Here is a 24,446-nt window from a genome sequence, read left to right on the forward strand (position 1 = left end):
TTGGGGAGAAAAAGGAAAAAATAAAATCTTTAAAAAAAAAAAAAATAGTGCTCTCTATAAAAGATAATAGAATCATTCTTGTGTTCTAAAGTTCTTAAAACTCCAATTAATACAACATTTTTTCTGTAGTTAAATCAATAAAATACTTACTCTAAATAAAAATATGGTACATGTTTTAAGCTTTGTTTTATTCTATAATTAATCCAAAATATATGAATGTTTTTAATTAGAAGGAAAAAACTTCAATGAAATACTTAAATGTATTTATTTTCCTTCATATTCATTTATAGTGTTGCTTCAGATATTTCAATGCAACATACATAATAACCATCACTTATTAATATTAGAGTACTAATTATTTTAATAGTAAAAATAATTACTAAGAGCATTAAAATAGTATTATTTTCATCAATGGATTATAGGAAAACCTTTTGATAAATGAAGTCATAATCATCCAGTAGCGTGAATATAGATATTGCCAACTCTATTTTATTTTTAATCCTGTCCCTCTTATTTAAAAATTTTTAAATTAATCAAAATGGATCCCAAAATGTTCTTAAACAGGTCTGAGAATGTTTCAATTATTCCTTTTCCAGAAAAGAATTAAAATCCATTGCTGAACAAATTAATTAAATGGACTAAATATTAACCCTCACTCAGGATTCATTCTAATCTACTCAAATAGCCTTAACCTCTGTTCTAAGCTGTACCAATACGATTATCTGCCAGAGACTTTATTTAAAGCTCATTACTTTCAGTAAAGATTTAAAAGGTGAACGCATTTTTGGCAAACAACCTGTTCTGTGAAATATTTTAGAAGTCAGAGCTTTGAACAAAGGAACTGTGATTTCTCTTTCCAGTTCCATTCCTGACTCACCTTGGAACATGGAGAAATTAACTGATCATTCTATGACTCAGTTTATCCTCATAAAACAGGAACAAAACAGCTATCTGCCTCCCTCAGCAGAGTAGGAAGAGGCAGAGAAATGAAATAGGAATAAAAGGAGTGATCAAAATCAGTATTAACCACTTCACAAAAGGATACGCAATCCGAGATGCCACAGAAACACATCATTATGATAACCTCAGAGCGAGACTAGTATGCTTTTGTATTTCCACTAAGCTTTAGTAAACACAAATAAACAGAGGGAAAGAAACCCTGGAGATTAAAAGAACTTCCTAATAAAGAAATGTAAAGGTCCTAAAGCCCAAAATAACTAGTTCGTCTTTTTAAACTAATTTCAAAACTCTAAACTATTATAAAGTAACTTTGGGGCAACAACTGCCTGCAAAGCCTACGATGTACACGTGTTGCCCTTATTTCTAATTCTGAAGATGCTCATCCAAAAAGGAAGAGCTGCCTTCAGCTCAAGAGGGAACACTTCTGGGAGGGCTTCCCGACCTGCCCATAGCCCATGAACTCGGCATCCTTCTCTTGCACTCCCTGAGCACCACACACAGCCTTCTCTCCCAGGTCATCCTACACTGTGATTCCTGCTTTACTAGCCTGTAGCTCAAACTAGACTGGTACTTCTTGAGAGCAGAGCCTGAGCTATCTCCATTCATTTCAATCTAAGGTTTGATTTATAAAATGGAATTTACAAATGAAAGATAGCAAGAATCGCTCCAAAAATTCCTCTGGCTAAAATAAAAAATCTGTAGAGTATAATTTAAATAACATTCAAGCTTTTTGATTATACGGGTTCACTGAAGAAAAAACTGGAAAATTCAGAGAAGTATAGAAAAGGAAATAAAAGTAAACCATAATTCTACTATCCAGAGAAAACTCTGCTAACATCTTGGTATATTTAGTTCTAGCGCTTTCTTCACATGTATAATTTTTAAACAAAATCGGGATCCTGCTATTTAGTATCCTACTTCTTTCTCGAAACATTGATATAATCAAGAGCAGTCCCTTGCATCACTAGATATTCTCTGAAAACATTAATTTTAATAGCCACATAGCACCCCAGTGTATGAATCTGTCAATAATTTATTTAACCATTCTTCTGTTGTTTGACATTTGGAAAGCATAAATTTCCATCATCACATGCATCTGGAAAAGGAAAACCACTATCCACTATTAAAATATAAAGCCTCCCCTGGGAGAACCTCAAAACTCAGACGCAGAGAAGAGTCATCTTTACGAAATACTGGAAAGGACTCCAGGGGCCTACGTGGGTTCTAGTCCTTCTGGAAGATGCGAGCCTTCTTGGCTGTGGTTTTCATGTCAGCAAAAAAGACCTATCTTGGGGCTGGCCCCGTGGCCGAGTGGTTAAGTTTGCGCGCTGCGCTGCAGGCAGCCCAGTGTTTCGTTGGTTCGAATCCTGGGCGCGGACACGGCACTGCTCATCAGACCACGCTGAGGCAGCGTCCCACATGCCACAACTAGAAGAACCCACAACGAAGAATATACAACTATGTACCAGGGGGCTTTGGGGAGAAAAAGGAAATAATAAAATCTTTAAAAAAAAAAAAAAAAAAGACCTATCTTACCGGTCTACTGTGAACATCAAACGAGATGAAGCACGTGACTGTCTTTTGGAGCCTCCAAAATAACATGTGAATTAAAGCTATTTATTATCACTTACAGGCTCATCAAGAGCAAGCCAACAGAGAGGAACCCAGCACTACCGAGGCAACTGCCGTGTACTACTGGTAAGCGTGTCAAGTTTCAAATTTCCAGTGGGTGTCCTTGAGGGTTAGGCACATATCACTAAATTGAGAAATGAGTAGAGATGCCGCTTGAATTTTTGGTGTGAGTCTCATCGGGGATCTCATTAGAAGGGAAAGATATTTGTAAGGAAAAAGAGAATAATTAAAATAAAAAACAAAGAACCCTGTCCTTCCCCCAAACACCACTACTAACAAGGTAACAGTTGATCTAAATGTTACAAAGTTAGTGGCAAAGAGAATATAAATGATTGGATTTAACTCATTTTCATGAAAGGCGAAGCCTGAAGAGAGGAAGATTTACAACTATTTCATTATTTTGCTATAATGTGAAAATGACTTCATCCAAATCCTTAGATAACCTGATAGCACTTATTAATTAAACATTAAAAGACCCAAAATGAAGACAGTATGGGTCCTACTATGAAGACTAGCCGCCCGAAACTTAAAGATGCCTGTTCAGCATGAAAGAAGTAGCAACCATATAAACGTTGTTGCATAAATAAGTGAATAAAATCTCTCTCCCCCAATAAATGTGGACGATCTAAACATTACTAAATTTCTACAAGAGGAATTAATCTTTCCAAAACTCTCTACTTTTCATTTCCAACAAACATTTATATGGTACAATTAAACTCAGAGAAAGGAACCTCAAACAGACGTTTGATTCTGTGGGAGATCATTATTGTCACAGCATTGTCACCATGCATGAGATTCAGATTTCTGAGTTGCAGAATGGGGTATATCTCATGAGAATGGGAAGGAAGTCATACTTTTGCCCACAGGAGTTCTGGTCTAAAAAGTCTTAAACTGGGTATAAAAGGATGGAAGAAAACCACAAAGAAGCCCATGAGAATGGCAGAGAGCCACGACAAGAAAAATAAAACTGTAAACATCCATGGAGATGCTCCTACTAGCTTCATTATCGGGTAAAATCACTCCATCAATAGTGTAATGTGATGCATTACCTATAAAAAAGACTAATGCTACTTTGGGAGGGGTGGGACGGTGATAATCTCATCTTAAGTCCCCTCGACATGGAGAGAAATCATGGCCAATTCTGATACCACCCACTACAAAAAAACTGGAATTGTTTCTAAGGAGACTATGCAGTCCTATCGAGGGCCAAAAGTCATGTCATCTAAGAAACAGGGCCTTGAGAAGTGTAGGAATGAAATCTTGAGGGAAATCACAGTTGCCTTCAAATTCAGTTTTTGTGTATGGCACTAAGAGAGTAGAAGTCAAATCAGAGAGGAAGAATTCAATTTAATAAAAGGAGCCATGGATCTTTTAACACTTTGAGTTAAAACAGAAATGTTCTGCCTTGTGTCTTAGTGAGCAACCTGTACCGGTGACAGTCCATGAGTAAGCTCCATAGGGCAAGTGATCAACATCTGGTGGGATGTCACAGAGAGAACCCAAGGACCAGGGAGATGGTTGGCTGGCATTTCCTTTACCGTCTGGTTTCACATTGAGATTTTTATCTTTCCGTGATTGGAAGAAAATACACAAGAAAAGAGATATCTGTTTATCTCTGGGCTTCAAGATGCCCAAGAAAGGGGAAATTATAACCTTTAACAAAAGCTTTCTCCAGGGTTGAAAGTTTCCATTTGATGCTCGAAATATACCTGCTTATATTTTTCTACTTCCAGGTTACTCAAACTAGAAAGTGGAATTTTTTTTTAATAGGAAATAGTGATTCACAAAGGGAGAAGGATGAGCAAGATATACAAAGAGCAATGTTAAGTTGGGGTTTATTTTTCCTTAGACAAAAGAATGTTAAAGATTCAACTCATCTGCCTTTCAAATTAAGAACAAGAATATAAAACTTTTTGCAATAAGAGTAACAAATAGGAAAATATATGCCTCAATTCCATGTTATGGCCAGCAGAGGAGGATAAATAAGGAAATAGGATGAATGGAAATGACTAATGAATAATTCATTCTGACTTTGAGTTCAGTTTTGATTGAAAAACAAGTAAATGGATTACGGGAGACTTGTTAGTTTGGAAGAATTTAAAGATGACAGTGTCAGCTTGAATATTAATGATAAAAAATTAAGAATGCAACGTTGTATTAATTAGAAGCAGAGGACTTGTAACTATTTTTAAGTTGAATACAAGATTTAATGAATCTTATTTTTAAATGTTTAAGGAATAGAAACCTCAATGTAACGTTTCACAGTGTTTAAAATCCATTCAGCTCTAAAATCAAATGATTCTCTAATGATACTTGGAACAAAAGGAACTTATTAGAAGAGAATTTTTATATGAATAACAATAATCATTTTATAATTAAATCATATCATCAGCTTTGTTGGCCTTATGGGTGAGGTCCTTTTGTTGCCCTTTTGGTATTTTAATATCTAGAGCCCCTTAGAGAAAGGCCAGGCCTTTTTCTCATTTTTGTCCATCTTACAGGGAGATTGAAGTATAATATTAGTAACAACAAACCATCCCAGCCATCCTAAGACACAAAGGAGAGACATGATATTCTTAGGCTGTGCTCCATAGAAACCCATTAGAGCTCTTTCTGAAATATAATGGAACCTATTTAATTCAGCTGCAGAATTTTCACACCTGCTGAGCTGTGTGAACCTCATGCTATTCTTGATACCATTTGGGATCAGTCTTGAAAAAATCAGGAGCATGCAGTTTTCAACTCAGGGTTTTCAAAGGAAATTATCCACATTCTTCATTCAAGGCTCCCTTCAGGACACTTCTGGAGCCACTGTTCCACCTTAAGCTCCCACAGGACAGTAATTCAATTAATTCCATTCCACCAAGAAACAGCTTTTTATGAATTTTTATGAAGTGGGGGGGGGGGAGAAAGTTGTTTCCATCATCTCCTTTTGTACTGAATTCTATAGCAGTGATGGGATTACAAACTCACCAGAACAATGTCTTTACACCTGTAGGGTTTTAATGCCCATGGTCTCCCAGGAGGATGTGCAAATCCTGTATATTCTCCCAGTGGACAAAATCAGAAAGGAAGGAGGACCCTCAGATTTACCCGGGGTCAGATGGAACAAGCAGATAGGGCATTTGTATTCCATTCCCACAGCATCTTCAGGAAAATGTGTTTCAAACAGGCTTGCTGCAAGAGAAGAGAGTCAGATAGAAGAAATACCATCTTTTATGAAGGGTATGAGGGTGAGAAGGTTGTTCTTAAAGACAGGGAAATCTGTTTCTACAAAGAATGACGTACAATGAGCCATAGATTTATTAAACAGAACAAGCCATATTGGAGCACTCACCCAAGAGAGAAGAGCTTTGGTCATTGTATTAGTCAAGGTCCCAGCAGGAAACAGATGGCATGCTCAAATCGGAAAATTTGAAAAGAGTTTAATAAAGCGATCGTGTACATAGGTGCGGGCAGTGGATAGGGAAACCACATAAGATAGTGCAAAACCCTGTGCTAGCACTACACCTTTCTGAAAAGGTGAGAAGAGGGGAGGGTTTCCCAGAAACGGGACACCTAAAGGACTGTGAGGAGAAGGCCCTCTGACAGACCTTTGCCTGGGGGATCGAGCCAATTCACAGTGGCACCATACAGAGGATGCCAGAAGAATACATATTCCCAACTTGTTCTCTTTCTCTGATCTTCTGGTACCTTCTATTGGCCAAACACAACTGGAAACCAGAGGGCAAGGGAGCAGGTAATGTGGAGTTATATGGGTCACCCTCCGGGGCACAGTGTAGAATGGAAAAGCATGGAGATGAAGAATGCAGCACAGTCTTCATAACTGGGTAGAAGTCTAGAAATTTGGAAGGTTAATTTCAGTAGAACTTGATTTAAACATTTAAACCTAAGTCATTTTTAAGCTGACAGCTCAAACCAGGGCCTGTCTGATATCGTCACTGAGTCACCGTTTCTGACTGTGTTTTTCTTAAGAACAAGAATGAGAGAGAATGAGTGGCTCTATGTGTACACCACTATGCAACATGTATTCTGATCTCAAAAGTCTTCAACTGGATATAAAAGGAGCAAGGAAATCACAATTGAGCCCATGAGATTGCAGAGAGCCCATGTCCCCATCATGGTGGAATACGTATTCTTGAGCCCCCGATGGAGGCAGAAGACCATCCTGGCATCGTTGCTCTAAGAAGAGGCTTAAGAAAGCTGCACACCCCTGGATGAGCCAAGCAATTCTATGCAAAATAACTTTTCACAGGAGGACAACACTTAAAAGTGAGCAGCAAAGCAGGTGAAGGTTGCCATGGCAGCCAAAGTAAGATTTATCTTGTCATCTTTCACCTTCTGCTTTCAGGTGGGGCATAGATTACGAGGCAGAAACAGAGCAAAAGGGAAAAAGAGCAGGGAGAGAGAGAGACGCTGCACTTTTGAGGAAAATCCAGCCAAGAAGGGTCTGAGTTCCTCAGACCTTCTAGAAAGGAAGACCGGAAGGCTGCTTGCGGTGGAGCATGGAGGGCTGGTCAGAACTCCCGAGGAAGCCAAGGAGGCCGGCTGCACTCCCACTGATAAGATGAGCAGATAATAAGCAGCTTTTTTGTAAGGTCTTTGTGATGCAAGAGGGAAAGGACTGAGGAAGAGAGAGAGAGAGAAATATCCCCGTCTGGGCACCCAGCATACAGCATGCTACTTTTTCTCCAAATATACAGCTAAATGTTCATGTCACTTCCACATTAAAAATCTCCCAGAACTCCCTAAGATCTATCAAATTCAATACAAACAGATCTTCGGGCCACCAAACCAGAACACCCACAAGAAGGTGACAGTCTTCCTGCCCAGATCTAGCTACTTTCATTGGTGCTGAGAAAAGAAGCACAGGTCTCAGCATCACATTCCGGTTCTGTCAATAAAGATAACAGTAACAACAACAACAACGGCAGCAGCAATTCTTGAGCCCTTATTTTGTTCTAAGGGCTTTACCTGTATTACACTTATGGAGAGCTGGGTGGCCCTGCCCACCTTACTCAAGCTTTCCTCACTTCCAAGATTTCTCCTGCTCACCACCCTCTGCGGCTGTCAACACTCATCCTCAAAGCCACTTCTGGGGTCACTGCCTTCAGATCCCACTCTGAGCCCCTCACACAAGACAGGATCCCCCTCACCGACTCCATTGTCCCGTGTTTGTACCTCTCACGACACTTCTTCGTGTTGCCTCTCCTCGTACCTTTCTCGTTTTTACCTTCCAGCCGATGTTGAAGGCAGGAGGCTGAGTCTTCCCCACCAGGACGAGCCCTGGAGCTGCCAAACGGGACCTTACCCTGACTTCCCATCTTTCTTGAATTGAATGGAATTCAAGGAGTTCTGAACTTGACTCTTGGCTCCCCAACATTCTAGCCATCTGACCGTGGACAAGTGACTTAACTTCTCTGTGTTCGGTTTCCTCATCTGTAAAGTAGGGATAACAGGAGCGTACATCCCAGAGTGCTGTTCTGAGGATTTAACAGCTAATAGAAATAAGGCATTTAGAACAAAGACTGGGACCCTGGTGAGTGCTCAGTAAATTTTAACTACTTTGCTACTGACCATCTTAGTCCTCAACAGAGCGACTCTGTAACAGTCTCACACGACACAGGAGCTCTTCTCTTCCCTAGAGTCATCAGTCTTTTCATGTGGAGAGAGCATAGACTATAGAGGTAAGTAAAGCGTGGGCTCTGGAGTCGGTCTGCCAGGTCTGAATCCTGGCACAGCCACTTTCTAGCTGTGTGACCTTGGACATGTTACTGAACATCTCAGAGTGTGCAATATGGGGACCATAATGGTACTGATTTCACAGGGTTGTTATATGGATTAAATGAGTTACACACCCTCCCTCCATCTGAAACCCCCCCATTTTTTGGTGTGCCCTCAATTGTTTAGCTCTTTAGAAGAGGTTGTACTTCTGCAGTGAGAAATGCAAGAACCTTGAAGTCAGGTGGACCCAGATTCAAGTCCCAGCTCTCCACCCACTGCTGGCTGACCTCGGGGAGAAGACAGACTGGTGGTGGCGGCAGGGGTCTTGGTCTGCATCCTCCTTCCACAACCATTTTACGTGGTGATTTTTGGCAAGTTAGTTTCACTCACTAGGCCTCAGTTTCCAGAATTATAAATCAGAACTCTTGAGAGACCCCAATGAGACCATCCTGGTCAAGAATTTAGCCCAGGGAGCAGGAGCTACAATCACTCAGGAACGTTAGCATTTGCCATGACCACTGGCTTGCACTTGTTAACCTTATGGACAGCTGCACCTTTAACCACTTACCTGTCCTCAGATGATTGTTTACTTTCCAAGAAAGGCATATTTCGTGTTAGGCCCAGGGTTTGACATAACTTTGAAACCACAAACAAGGACTTTCCTTGAGTTTTCTCCTCCCATACACTTAGCTTTCTAACACATGTTCCCTCAGACTTAAAGTTTTACTTGCCGTTCTCTTTCCTTTCAGCACCATTTTCCAACTTAGATAAAAATGCCATCACTGCTTAACCAGAGGCTCCAAGGTACTTCACAGGAATGTTCTCACCCCACCAGAGCCCCACGAAAGCCAGCCAAGCATCTCTACCTTGGGAGGGCGGCCCAGTGCTTCCTTTCTGCTCTCCTGTCTGCACACGTGTTGTTATTTACAACATTTGGCAAAGCAGACCCATTTATTGACGTCTTTACATCTCCTCCCATCTGTTGAGCATTCTCTCTTCTTCCTGTAATGGGTGACACCCAGCGTGGTTCCTGATCCACAGCGCTGGCAAGACAAATGAAATGTACCACCACCAGCCTCTCCCCAGAGCTATTGCTATGTTCTCTCATTCTCTCTCCTAATAGATGTCCCAGAGCTTTGCTCATCTTTGATTACCACTTTCTCAACTGAGTGACTTTCTGAGACTCAGATTTTCATTGTCTCCTGCTGTGTTAAATCCAGAAGGTTTCCTATTCTTATCCTCCCTTCCAGATCATTCATTGCTGGCGCAATTCACCAACTCATTCTTGATCTGAAAGTAAGACACTGCCCCGACTACTTCGGGTCACTTCTTAAAATGTTTCCCTTCTTTTCCTATCCCTTGGTTGAAGATGTTCATTCGCTTGCTCTCTCTCTTCCCCCCTCTCACTCCCTCTCTCTTTCAAGCTTACAATCACAAGATCTATCTATCTGTTAGGTTCCTGTAGGAGCAAATGCTGATTGGGATTCTGCATTGCAAACCAGAGCATACCTCCTTCTTTCTAGATGGAGCTGCCTGCCCTCACCCTCAACCAAGGGCCCCAACTGAGAAGCCAACGTAGGCTGGGCAGCTTTTCTCCACATTGTCAGAAAGTCACAATTCAGGATGATCCATAATTAGTCCCCTACTTCTGGTGCCATGTGTTGTTTATAAGACAGAGCTGACCCAGATTCCAGCTTAGAAAAAAACAAACTGAAACCTTTGTTAAAGTCCTTTCCGGCATGCTGCAACTAGGGCCAGTTACTCTGAGGGGCCAATTCGCCTCATCTCCCACTCTTTCAGCAACTGATCAGGGGCAAGGCTCACAGAGGACAGAACCTGTGTTGGCAGTAAGGCTTCTGGGGAAAACCGACAGAGGGCCTAGGGAGAGAGACGGAGACGGTGGAGGAGGCAAGTAGGAGCCACTAAGTGAGCTTAATTACTTATTTACCTTTTAAGAACTGGCGGCAACCTTTTCTCTACATTGTGAGGCCCCTACAATGCCTTATGCCTAAGACGATGCTTGACATATAGTGGGAGGAGGATGCGTATCATCCGTCTACATCTCCAAAAGAGCTGACGGAAACACTTGTAACTTTAATGAACAGAAATCGTCATGGTGGACACCATGATAATCAAATGGCGGCTTCACCACTGTAGCCCGCAGGCTCCTAACAGGTACAACCAGAACAGAATGAGGGGCCCGCCCAACCTCGCAACATGACATCGGAAGCTCTCTACATCTGAAGAGGAAACGAGGGCCCCTTCACCTTCCTCCTCCTCTAATCCCAGCGCCATTCCACATGTTTAACTGGAAAAACAGCCAATAAAATTGAAGCTTCTTATTAAGATAGCAAAGATCAGTGTTCACCACTGGATTCCTAAAGCCTATGTCAGTGCCAGGAATGGGCAATATGAAAGACGAGAAACACTATTCAAGGCTAGCTTGTCGTTTTGAGAGACTATTGCTATTTGTCTCTTTATCTAGTTACCTAAGTGTTCTACCTTTCAGATGACAGTGTCTGTCACAAAGCAGATGCTCAAAAATATTTGTTGGATAAAGCTAGACAATTCTCTTTTTCCTTCTCTCCACCTGTGCACTTATTTTCTCATCTTCTCCATTTTCTACATTTCTTAAAATTGGGTTTTTTCCTTCTTCCAAACAGAACCTTAATAGTCTTTTCACTTATAATGTACAATTAACTCAAATACTAAATATGAGACTAAAAAATATAATAAGTGTATGGGTCTAAAAAAGACGGGGGCAGGGGGCTGGCCCCGTGGCCGAGTGGTTACGTTCACGCGCTCCGCTGCAGGCGGCCCAGTGTTTCGTTGGTTTGAATCCTGGGTGCGGACATGGCACTGCTCATCAAACCACGCTGAGGCAGCATCCCACATGCCACAACTAGAAGGACCCACAACGAAGTATATACAACTATGTACCGGGGGGCTTTGGGGAGAAAAAGGAAAAAAATAAAATCTTTAAAAAAAAAAAAAAGACTTGGGCAGATCATAATATGAGGGAAAAAGAAAGTAAGTCTAATTGACCACATTCACGTGGTTTGCTCTTGGTTTAGACGTGGGAGGGTGAAGTGTGTGCAACACGCACAGCTCAGTCTTCATTCCCTTCCCTTGGGGGGTTGGCACCCCTCCATACCATTAGGCACAGATATCCTGCAGAGAATTCCACCAGTCTATTACAACCTGTGTAGTGTGACTATAGTATCCGGCAATTATTTTATATAGGGATATCAGAAATGTGTCTCTGAGAAAGATGGAAGTGGGTGAGCTACGTAGATATCTAGTGGAAGGACTCGTCAGGTAGAGACTGGGAGGAAAAAACGCCCAAGAGTGGGAAGAGCTTGGTATGTTTGGGGAACAGCAAGGAGGCCTCTGTGGCTGAAGCATGGTGAGGAAGGGAGCATGGTAAGAAATGAGTTCAGAGAGAGAGCAGAGGTCAGGACACGCGGCACCTTACAAACTGTGGTGGGCACTTTGCTTTTTACTCTGAGATGAGAAGCCATTGGAGGATTCTGAATAGAGCAGTTTCACGAACTGACTTCTGTTTGAAAATAATTTCTCTGGCTGCTATTTGGAGAACAGACCAAGAGAGCAAGGACTGAAGGAGGGGACCAATTAGAAAACTATTGGCAGTAATTCAGGCAGGAGAGGATGGTGATGGAGACCAGAGAGGTAGCCATTGAAAGAATGTGAGGCAATAGGATTCCTGATATTTTTAATGTACTCGCAGCATTTGCTGATGGACTGGAGTAGGGGAGAATTCAAGAATCACGCCCTAGTTTTGGCCTGAGTACCGAGGAGCATGAAGCTGCCGTTTGCTAAGATGGAGAAGACTAGGGGAGGAGAGGTTTGGAGGGATAAAATCAAAAGCTCAGCTCAGGGCTTGTTAAATTGAAGATTCCTATTGTTCATCTAAGTGATGAGCAGTTGGTGTTATGAGTCCAGAGTTCAGGGGCGAGGGGGATATCATAGATGACACTTAAAGCCATGGGACTGAATGAGGGAGCTTAATGAGAGAAGAGGTCCAAGGTCTGAGCCCTAGAACACACCAGCATTTCCGAGGAATAGCCATGATAGCATCTCACGGGTGTGCTGTAAGGGTTTGATGAGATAATTCATGTATGGCACTTTGAATAGTACTGGGAACCTTCCTCAACAATCAACAACCACACCTCTTATACCTGCTAGCCCCTACGTCCACCAGAGCCCGCATCCCAGGTCCCAGGGGCCAGGGCCTGGTGGGATTTTTCTTCCCATGGTTCAGTAGGGAGAGGGGTGGGAAATCTTGTTCTCCCCATGAAGGCTACAGAGGAAAGAGCTGTCTTGCTTGTATTCCAACCTGGAATTCTGAACATTTTCCCACAGCAATATAAATAGTTTCTAAGGTCTCTCAAACCAGAAATCCAGTATTTTATTTCAAGTACATCACGCATCAAACAGCCTTTGGGGCTAGCCTGGGGACCTGGTCATAGTTTATCATGTTCCTCTGAGAAAATACATTCCAAATTCCAAATAACTGAACAGAAACCTACATTTTAAAGGCGGCAGATGCCTCCTTACATAAAAGCACACAAATAAATCCTAAAGACGGATGTATGGGGACTTCCTTTAACAACAACATTCTGTGACATCTAGCTATATTTTAGGTACCCAACCAAGATTAACAAAAGTCCAGTGATAGTCCCTTTGTAGCTCCTGTGTTACTTTAATCCTTGTCATATCTCTCTGTGACCCTTGCCACCTCACTCCCCAGTGCTCAGGAAGGCAACAAACAGGCACTGAAACATTTAACTCAGATAAATTTCCTGTCTCTCTGTATTTCTCCATCATAGGTCTTATCCTGCTGTACTGTAATTGCTTAATTGTCTTCTTCCCAATTAACTCTGCAAACGCTGGCTCGTGTCTATCTTGTTCACAAGGTATCTCTAGAGCTCAGCATAGGATCTGGTACCTAGTAGAGAATCACTAGAATTTCTCAAATGAATGAAGAAATCAAAACCCGGCCTTGGCTCTAGCCTACTCCAAGACACTTAGGTCTCCCTGAAAGAGGAATGAACCCAGTGGATTGCCGCAAATGAGTTAAGCCGATCTATCTGGGAAGGAGGGGAGAGGAGCACTCCACTCTTCTGAGGTAATAAGATACGGGGATTTGCACCCAGAGCAGAGCTGCTGAAGGTGGCTTTGGAAGCCCAGAGAGAAGGAAAGCCTTCGTAGGACTAGCCTCAGGGCCGCCTAAGAGTGCCACGCTTAAGCTTCAAATCTCCAGTTTTCCAGATGATCACACTTTTTTGCTTAAATGACCATGTGATTTCCCATGGCTCCACAGCCCTGAACTCTTAGGAGTCGTGTCTTAGGAGAGTTTGATTAGTTACATGCATGCATGCTTGTCTGTTTCTATTAATCATGTCTAAATGTACATATACATTTATCTGTTCTCCTGTTAATTTGCCAACAACTAAAGCATACTGATGCTTTCTTCTCCTTTCTTTTGTTATATCAATGTCTTATAGTACCCTGTTTGATTCTCTGTGATGATCAATGATGACCATACTCTACATCTTCTCAGTGGCAAGGATTACATTACACACACACAAACACACACAGACACAACACACACACAGACCCCTAACTCAATACCCAATACACAACAGGCTCTCAATAAATGTCTAGTGAACTGAATTTTAACTGGCTGCCTGGGCTGTTTTTTCCTTGTCTTTATTCTTTTTAATAGTAAGCTACAATTTGTAAATCACCAATAAAATGTCAGAATTCTAATGGATTAACTCTTCCTCATCATCACCAGGAACTAAAGGCTAGTAACAGAATATAAAAACACACCAACGGCAGTGCTAGAACAGGATATGCTCAGCCAGTTTATGGCATCAGCTGTATTTTCACAGATGAAACCCCACGTTGTTTTCTAAAACTAACTTGGGATTTTTTTAACAGGATAATTGTCAGATCAATCACTGAAATATTTTTATAGTGGATAATGAAAGACTGGTGGTTACCATTCAGGTCTGAATAATTTATTTAAAATATCCATGGGGATTAAACTATGTTCTTCTGTAATTTCATTCTTTAAGGGCACTCTTTACATAACTCCTCATGAAAAGAATGAGGATGCATTTATGAAACAGATATAATACTGTAACCCTTAAGTATGACATATAAACCTGCATGGCCCTCTTTGGAAATTATGTGTTGAGGGTCTGCTGTGTGCAAACTACCCGCGATGCCTCTTGATGACTCAGAGTTGGACAGATAGACCCACTCCCGAGCGGGCGGTGGAGGAGGGACCACCGGCCTGCGGTGGAGGGAGCAGCGAGGCGGGCTTCAGGAGAGGGGAACAGGCAGCGCTCTGGGGGTTCAAGGAGGAAGGGGTCCAGCTGGAGGGGGAATCAGGAAATGATTCAGGAGCAGGCAGCATTGGAGAAGAGATGGTGAGGAAGCAGGGGACATTCAGAGAAAGGGCAAAGGGGCGGGGGTTGGGGGAGAACATTCCAGGCTGAGGGAAAATCTTGAGCAAATGCATGGATGAGGGAGGGCTCAGGGAATATTTAGAAAACTACTGGAGTCCCGTGGGACACATGGGAGAGAGGCAGGGTGAGGCCAGCTAGTCACGCACCTTTCAGAGACGTAAAATCTGCCTCTCGCTGATTGCTGGAGGCCAGGGGTGAGGAATGTTGCTGAAGCAGCAGAGCGATATCACCGGAAGTTAATCTAAACAAGATTCCCAGGCAGCTCAGCTGAAAGTGAGAGGGTTACAGGGCAGGAAGACCACCTAAACAGCCATTGGCAAGGTGCGGCAAGAAGTAAAGTGCTGTGGACTCAATCGTGCCCCTGCCAAGTTCATACATTAAAGCCCTAAGGCCCAACTTGACTGTATTTGGAAATGGGGCCTTTAGGGAGTAATTAACATTACAGGAAGTCTTAATGGTGGAGCCCTAATCCAAGAGGATTATTGGCCTTAAGGGAAGAGGAAAATCTCTCTCCCTCTCTCTCCCTCTCTCCCTGACTCTTTCTCTCTCCCTCTCTTTCTTTCTCCCTCTCTCTCCCTCTCTCTCTCTCCCTCTCCCTTTCTCTCAGCTCTCTCTCCCTCTCTGTCCCTCTCTTTCTCTCTCCCCCCACCCCCCCCCCGCCGTCTTCCTCCCCCTTTCTCTCTCCGTGCACGCACAAAGAAGAGGTTATGTGAGGACACAGTGAGAAGATAGCTGTCTACAAGCCAGGAAGAGAGTCCTCACCAGGAACCGAATCAGCCAGCACCCTGATCTTGGCCTTCTCAGCCTCCAGAACGATGAGAAATAAATGTCTGTTATCTAAGCCACTGAGTCTATGGCATCTTGTTATGGCGCCCTGAGCTGACTAACACAGTAAGTGATGGTAGGTTTGAAGACGCAGAAAGGGGTGGGGATGGATAAGGAGGAGAATCAAGAGAAAAACCTCCTCACAGAAGCAAAGGGAGTGGGTTTCAGGCAAGGAAGAATGACCGGTAGCATTCGTGCTGTGTAAAAGCTGTGGAAGCTGAAGATTAAGGAATCACTTGGGTTTAAGGACTCCACCAAGATTGGGGTTCTACGACCTTCATAAGAGCAGTTACAAAAAGGAGGAGTGAAAGTCAAATCGAACAGGATTAAGGAATGAGTAGCTGGGGAAGGAACACAGGCAGCCGAGGTGCAGACTTTTCTGTCAAGAAGCCCCAGTGCAGCCTTAGGAGCAAATTGAGGCTTATTTTTCTCCAAGTGATTATATCTGTCTTACTGTTTTAATACTCACTTTTTTTTTTTTTTTGGTAAAGTAGGGAGTTCTTTTAGGCACTGCTGAGGATTTCCAAAGATTTGTTGAAGTGTTCTGTGACGTTCAATTTCTGACAAATATGTGAAAATGATTCTCCTGTTTTTCCACATAAGAATCTCCTAGAAGCTTTGGAAATGTTTCCTTTTGTTCCAGGTAAATATCCAAAGACCCTTTACTTCATTGAAATTGATGTTAAAGCAATTTTCAGAAAGTCCTCAGAAAGCCCTGACAAGCTTCGGTGTCATGAGGAGTTGAGTAACCTCAAAACCTGCCTGGGAATACGGTGTTGCTCTTGATTTTAGCATTTTCCCCCTTGCACCTGGCATCATTAACTCCCAAGCAGTTTAGCTCTAAATATCTCTTTTCTCTCTGCTGCAGTCCATGTTCCAACAGGGAGAGGCCCCACTTGACCATGGAACGAACACAGCTTGGGCCCACACTTCCTCCTAGCACCTGGCGCACAACCCAGAAGAGGGCAAAAACCACCTGTCCATACCTGGTCACCTGGAAATCAGGTGGGAGGTGAGGCCATTCTGCTCAGGACGGTGTGACTATTAGTTAAGGAGAGGAGAAAGCCAGTAAGAGCCGCATGTTACCTTCCACCACTTCTACAGAAGTCAAGACTAAGCAAGGACAGGATGGCACATAGCATCTCTTTGCCATTTTAAAAAAATACTCATTTGAGCCTGCTACTGTGATTTAAAAGTCATGGTCTGCCCAGGCCGACTAATTCCTTGACAGTAAAGATCAGCGGCTTATTTTTCACTGCAGGCAGGCAGTGAATTACTAAGTCCATTGGGGCTGGGTGAGGGTGCTTTTCTCTGAAAGGAGATGAGAGCAGGTCGCCGGGAGACGAGCTGCAGCCCCACGGACTTCTCCAGTGTCCATCCACTTGAGGATGGTTTTCAAGGCTTCATTTCTCTTCAAACAGGCAGAGCAAACAGAATTCAGACATTCTTTAGTTATTTCAACTTCAAAATTATTTTGCTATAATCACCTCTCTCCCTCCCCTCTGGTTGGTTTCTGTAATTACATGAAAACAGAGTGGCTGAAATGCTATATCCTCCAGCGTCTGATGATGACCGTTGTTTCTGCTGGTGTGCAGAGCAGAACGGCTACTTGATTCTATGAGCTAATACTGAAATCAAGAGTTATGTTACTCATTCAACAAACAGTTATTGAGGGTCTGCCACGTGCTTGATGAACAGAACAAAGCAAAATGAACAAGCAAAATCTCTTCCATCATAGCTTTCAGAGTCAAATGGGGTTGTCATGAATCACCAAAATGCGTCTTCTTTCTCTTTGATTTTTTCAGTGATCATCTAACAAGTATTCTCATGAACTCCTTTTTAAAATTTGAAACCAAAAAGGAAACATGAAGATGGGCGAAGTGACACCGTTAAAGAATGGAGAGCAGGTTGCAGGAAAGCCCTGGTGAGCGATGCTGAGTATGGTAACCCCTTTCATCTACCATCATCCAAGCTATCATACCATCTGACCTCCACACAACCTTATGAGATCACAGAGCAGTTGTTATAATTCCCATTTTACAGAGTAGAAAACTGAGGCTCAGAGAGGCTAAATGACTTGCCCAGGGTCTCACAGCTAGAATCCCAGACTCAGGACTAGAATGAAGATTCCCTGAATCTTAATCTATCATTCTTTTCATCTCATCAGGCCAAAATAATGAGAAAAAAAATAATTTTTTTGTTCATTGGCATGCATGAAATAAAACAAATCATCCATAAAGATTATGAAACATTATTTTGACGATTAGGTAGAAAACAACGCAGTGAATATCAGTACTAACATAATGAGAATGCTATCAACAGTCATCTCATCAATCCAAAAATTCCAATGATACTTCACGAGGGCTTCTTATACGCAAGGCGCTTAGGCATGGTGGACGCAAGAGTGACTCTCCACACAAGGTACCGGCCCTCACAGATTGTAGGACTCCCAGAGGTGGATGGTCCTTTTGCTCAAGCCCTTACTTTGCCCAGGTTATGCACTCAATACTTGTGTGTGGACTGAGTGACTACTGCAGGCCTTTGGGCCACCCAAGGCGTGAACGTATTAAAGAGGAAGAAGGCAAAAGAAGCCCTTGGCTACAGTAAGTGCTCAGTAGCATCTTTAGTTTCATGGAATCCTCCCCTTCTCCCTCTCCAACTCTGGACTTCATGATACAAGCACCCTATGGGTTCCTAATAGCTTATTTACTAGACATAAAAAGTCAAAATTGGGAAATCTGGGGCAAAAAGGTCTGAACACTTGTTGGTCCCTTTTAGGATAAAATTACTGGTGAGCTCTTTAAGGGTCAATTCATAAAAACGATAAAATTGAGTCCATCACATTTTTATGTAATATATATAAAAGCTAGCATCAAACAGTCTTAGAGCCACAGACACTGGAGCATTACTGGCTTCGAAGCCTAGCTGTGTCATTTATCAACTATATGACCTTGGGCAAGTTATTTAACCTCTCTGTGCCTCAGTTTCCTCATCTCTCAAATGTGGATGAAGATACTGTGATGATCAAATGTCATGTTATGGGTAAAAGTCTTAACACCTGGCACATAATAAGAGCTAGATAAGTGCTACCTATTAATGCAAAGACTATCTACTGAAAAGAGATTTGCCAGATAAGACACTCAGAACCATGAGAAAGTATAAAAATAAGGTAAAGCTAATGATTCCTATAAAATCAGTGCTATCCTTTTCTCCCCACGGTCAGTTAAGATTTGGCTGGGATTTAGGTCCATCCATCTTGCCATCCTTCAGATGGAAGCACCCTTGCAGAAGGTAATACAGTTAAAAATAACCTTGGAGAAAGGCATGGCCAAAGCTCCTCCCATAGAATGGCTAACTCTAAACAGATGGAAGTGTTTGATGAGCTTTTGGTTCAAGCTCTTCTAATGATGTCCTGAAAAACTATTGAATACATCTATTATTAGAGATGACAAAAGTAAAAATTTCCAGAACCCTTGCCTAAGAATAACCCTGCATTTTAAGATGAACATTAAAAAATAATAATAATAACCAGGGGTCACTCTCATTAATGAAACACAAGCTCTAAGGATATTATACTAATCTATTGCAAAGACTAGAATATACAAAGGATGAAAGAGCTGGCAGGAACTTTGGTGAGCATTTTGCCCAACCTCTTAATGACGTAAACTAGGAAATTGAAATCAAAGTGGTTAAGGGAAGGCCCAGTCTTCATGGGGAGACCACAGCCAGCCCAGCCCCTCTGATTCCCCACTCTGTACCCTGTGGGTTGTCAGCGAATAATGATGATGGTTACGATAACAATAACAACAAACACTTCCTGAGCATTTTGATGTTTTAGACACTTTTCTAAACATTTTATTAAGATAGAGAAACCTTATTAAAATTTTAAATAAGAGGAGAACAGTGAAATGTACCCAGAAAAAAAATGCCCTCTATTTTAAAGGTTACCCAAGGTTGGCTCTGCTCTAATGCCAGCCTCTACTTCCCGGCTTTCTAGACCTCAGCACATAGCTGCTCTGCATGCCCACGTACTACAAAATCATCCTTTCCTCTCTGCATTAGAACTCACTGTCCTCTGTTCCAATGCTCCAAAATCTTACTAGGAATTTGTCAGAAGCAACGCTAAAGAGCTAAGGATAAATACACTGTCACATATTACCTCCTCTCTGAGTGTCTGCATTTAACAGGGTTTTCCTTTTCTTTACCCAAAGAGTAATGTAGTCATTTTGGATGGACTCAGAGACCTTTCAAATCAGAAGCCTTTTAAATCCCAATCCATTATCATTATCTTCTCTGCTTAAGTGGGGCTGGTACTACTTCCTAGCCCTCAGCCACAAATCTTTATGGCGATGATGAGAAAATGATTATAAATCATGGATGATACGCATACACATTGTCAGTTATCAGAATCAGGACAAAATGACAAAGACTCCAAAGGCACCTTGATTGACAGGACCGGCCAGAGGAGAACCACAGCAATAGAGAGTTTCACCCAAGGTCAGACCTTAACCTTCCCAGGTACCATGTACAGGGTGAGGAAATGTCAGTGCCTTATCCCTAAAGGAAGACTGAGGCAGGCCAGATCCCTGGTGGACAGAGGAACATTTTTTGGAGGAAAGTTTTCATTAATATGCAGAGGAATTCAGTTTGCTCAGATTTGAAAAATGTACAGAGCACTTTTTTTAGCAGAAAAAAAATTATACGGTCTCCCTCCCAATTTTGACTTAAACGGTTTTTACTGTAATGATACTTAAACATGTGAAAACATAAAACTAAGTTCTTACAGTTTCAACTCCTTTAAAACCATCAAACTCCAACAAAATGTTCTAAAAAAATACAAATGAAATTTAAAAACCAATCCAATTCAGGTGTTTTGGAGGTCAGAATGCTCCTACTACGTACCTTATAGTAAGACCCTCCTCCAAAATTTCTTCATTAATAGCAAAATTGAACATTCCTGGACCAGTGTTCCACACCATCACGTGGCCTTCACTTTAGGCAAATTACATAGTAAGTCCACCAGTTCATTCCTTAAGCCCACCACAACTAAAATAGTACTGGTACCAATTTGATGGTAAATAAAAAACACAAATTCAGGCACCAAAACCACATGGCAGTATTAGTCATTATAGGGTGGAAATCTGGGTGATCCAGAATATGCTAATATTATCATTGAAATAAAAAACCTACAAAATTTAAATGTCGCCATATAAAAGTCCTATGCTCCTCTCCCACCAACGCCTCTGCACATCCCACTCTGATAAAGAGCAGTGAGCTGTGGAAGCAACGAGCCCACTGGTGAGTCCTGGCGCCACTAATTATTAGCTTGGGTCTTAGGTAAGACCTTAGGCAAGTTACTCAACTTCCCTGAGCCTCAGTCTCCTCATCTAAATCAAACAGGGAGAAAAATAGAACCTACCAGGCTTATGAGAGGACTACGTGTGACAACACGTGGAAGGGGCTGAGCCCAATGCCTGGTGCTTAATAGGTGCTCAATAAATAGCCAAAATTATTCCTTTTCAGTTGTTTTACATCTAAGTGCTACAAAAGAGGGAAAAATGCATTGCCTTACCAAAACAGAAGCTCTTAAAATAATTTGAGTTTGAGAAAGAAGCCTTTACTAGGTCTACCTGCGGCAAGTTCACACACCGCTGCCAATCATATTTGCGCTTTGGTATATAACAGAGATGTGGCACCAGATCGTATTCTGAGAAGAAGAGGCCTTTGGACACACAAAGTGGAAGCAGAAAAACTTATCTTGTGGAGTTCCTTATTTTTATAGTCAGCACTTGGGTGAGGAGAACAAAGGCTTTGAAGACATTTGAAGGTGTTGAAATCTTCTGTCTCGTGCTTCTGAGTTACTTAGAAATGGATATAATGATCAGTTCCTTTTCCCACTGACTGAGCGCCCACCATACGTAAACCATTGTGTAGCAGGAGTCACAATGACGAATGAGTAGACACCATCTTCACCCTCAGGCACAAGTCAGAAGCTGAAAGTCTACTGGACTCTAATTTCACTAAAGACAGGGACTATGTCCTATTGGCTTATAGCCCAGTGGTTAGCACAACACCTGGGGCATAGGAGGGGTAAATAAATGAATGAATGAAAGAACAAATGATCATATGAGTGAATGAGATAGAGAGATTAGCCCATGTAAGTGCCATAAATAGAGGTTCAAAAAAAAAAAAAAGAGGGGCTGGCCCGGTGGCTGGGTGGTTAAGTTTGTGTGCTCCACTTTGGTGGCCCAGGGTTCACCAGTTCAGATCCTGGGCATGTATCTACACACCACTCATCAAGCCATGCTGTGGCGGCATCCCGTATAGAAGACTAGAATGGCCTACAACTCGGATAGACAACTATGTACTGGGGTTTTGGGGAGAAAAAAAAAAAGAGGAAGATTGGCAACAGATGTTAACTCAGGGCCATTCTTCTTCACCAAAAAAAAGCATACCTTAAAAAAACAAAAGTTTAGCCATGGGAAATGACTCTAGAAACAGGGAAATATATTTTTTAAAAAAGAGAGAGAGTGATGGCTCTTTTGAGGACTCAGGGATTGAGGAAATCTGGAAAAGATGGAACTTGAAGGAAGACTAGAATTTTAAGAAGCAGAGGTGGGATAATGTCCAATTATAATTTTATACAGTTGCAATGACCTCTAAATTAGTTCTTATTAGTAAAAGAGTTCTCATTCTAATTATTATTATGTCTAGCACTTCCATAACATTTCAGATCTGTAAATTGTATGCAACTGCTTCTTAGTTTGTTATTTATTGTAAGGACTTTTGATTTATTTATAAACAACTTGGTGGTTCATTATTTATTAGAATAGGAAGCTGAAGAAATAATATCTGGTCTCTAGCAGCTATATCTCAATTATTACTATTGGTCTCCTGGGGTTCTCTAATAAGTAGCTATAAAAAAGTCAATTTGCAATTAGGAAGAGAAATGTGTATATTTGGCAGCATTTTCCTTGACATGATTGACAATAAACAAGACTGACAGAAACTCTACCATGTAAGAAGAATGACCTCATCATGGTATTAGCATATTGTCTTAAAAATAAACCATTACCAATCCTAGATAAGAAAAGAGCTATAGGAATTACTTGGTTTAAACAATGATTAGCATGCTATAAAGGCTGTATACAAATATGGCAGGAGTAGAAACCCAAAAGCAAGAAAAGACATAATTTTATTGATACTTTGGAAAATCACTAAAAGGACTGGCCTGATTAGAAAAGAGATAATTAAAACTGAATAAAAAACATGTGGCAAAGACAACTATGATCTGAGACAATCTCTCACCAAGCTAGACAATGAACCATTTCTACTAGATGTTCTTAAATCTAGATGACCTCAAATAACTACTAGGTTCTTTTTTCTTTAATATTTAAAAAATTATCCTTTAGCTAAGTGTTTATATCCTACCATCTGAACATCACTCCTTTTTATGGCAAGAGGAAAAATATCTATACCTTTACCTGTTTTTTTCCCAGTCTTTTAGAAGGAAGAAGTACTATTTTAGCTTTTCAAAGCTCTAGAATCATTGAGATGAGGGTGTCTGAGAAGAAGAATGGGGACAGATTCTAAAGGCAAAGTCCCCGAACACAGTCAGAGGGAGGAGTCTGCGATGATCTAGAAGGACTCCTCTGGAAATGGAATAATTCAAAGAGAGCTCGTGGTCGATGAGGCAGAAAGGGTGCTGTCGTGACCAGCTGGGAAATCCAACACCTCAGGCTCTCAGATATAACGGAACCAGCCCCCGAACACCAGTTAGGTAAATGTCTCTAATCTTTATTATACTTTGGATCTTCTTTCCTACAATAAATGCCCTTGAAATTTATACTGTCATCAAAATACCTAGGATTGGCTTTCACGAATACCCATTGGGTACTTCTAATCTTGTTCAGATAAAATAACCTTCTCATAGTATCACACCTTGGCCTGAATTGTAAGACAATAGCAGGTATGGTTGTGAGGACATGGTAATGGGTGAGCTAAGAGGAAGAGGTTAACTTAAAGGTGAGAAGAAACACTGGAAACACAGAGCAGGCTTGGTCCTTCTCACCCAAGACAAAAGCCTTTGTGATAAGTATAGTTATATTTAAACGTGAGATTCTAAATGCAGTTTTAAAGAATCAAACCAGAAGCGTCATGAAGAGCCACTACATTTGGAGACCCTGAAAGCCATTTCATGAATAATACAGGGTCACTTCCTACAGCACTTGCCCTTGTGGCCTCCTGGGGGCTGTTCAGGTCAAGAAAAAGAAGCAGGAAGGAGCAGAGCACCACATAGCAAAACCACCCATCTGGGGTTTCACACAGGGCCACTGTGGCCTGTCCCATGTCCTATGTAAGCTGGGAACGATTTCACTAGTGCATAATTAAGCCTATCTAGACCCATCCTAAATTTCTTAATGTCCTCAGTTGCCAGTTTAGTGACCTGAGCCGATCTGGACCCATCCTAAATTTCTTAATGTCCTCAGTTGCCAGTTTAGCGGCCTGAGCTGTTTTCACACAGCCTGAAGGAAGTGGTTGTTAGCTTGAGCCAAAGTAATTTGGATGTAGGGGAGCCGAAGGGAGCTGTTCAGGTTGACCATTTATCTCACCTCCACCTGGAGGCAACCTTGCCAATCGGTCTGCACACGTGTGGGGGCTGTGAAAATTTTCTTGACCTTCCAGAAGGACACTGGACCTCCCAGTGTGGTTGCAAACCAGAATAAGAAGGAGCTCCCCTCTCCCCATCCACGACATCTCAGGAGGCCAAAACCAAACCAAGGTCCAGGTTGTGAGACAAGAATC

The 24,446-nt window shown here is 41.8% G+C and overlaps 1 protein-coding gene across 3 annotated transcripts in view; it reads right to left on the reverse strand.

Moving 5' to 3' along the window:
• Positions 1 to 24,446, reverse strand: part of RCAN2 (regulator of calcineurin 2) — a 252,842-nt gene that overhangs the window by 217,971 nt on the left and 10,425 nt on the right. The window contains exon 1 of one of the 3 annotated variants that reach the window (XM_070586154.1): positions 5,566 to 5,769. The exons of the other annotated variants lie outside the window; for them this stretch is intronic. The gene's annotated coding sequence lies outside the window, so the exon portion shown is untranslated. Of the gene's footprint in view, positions 1 to 5,565; positions 5,770 to 24,446 lie in introns of those variants that run through there. 3 annotated transcript variants of the gene reach the window in all.

Source organism: Equus przewalskii, chromosome 19, assembly GCF_037783145.1.
Source record: "Equus przewalskii isolate Varuska chromosome 19, EquPr2, whole genome shotgun sequence".
NCBI lineage: Eukaryota > Metazoa > Chordata > Mammalia > Perissodactyla > Equidae > Equus > Equus przewalskii.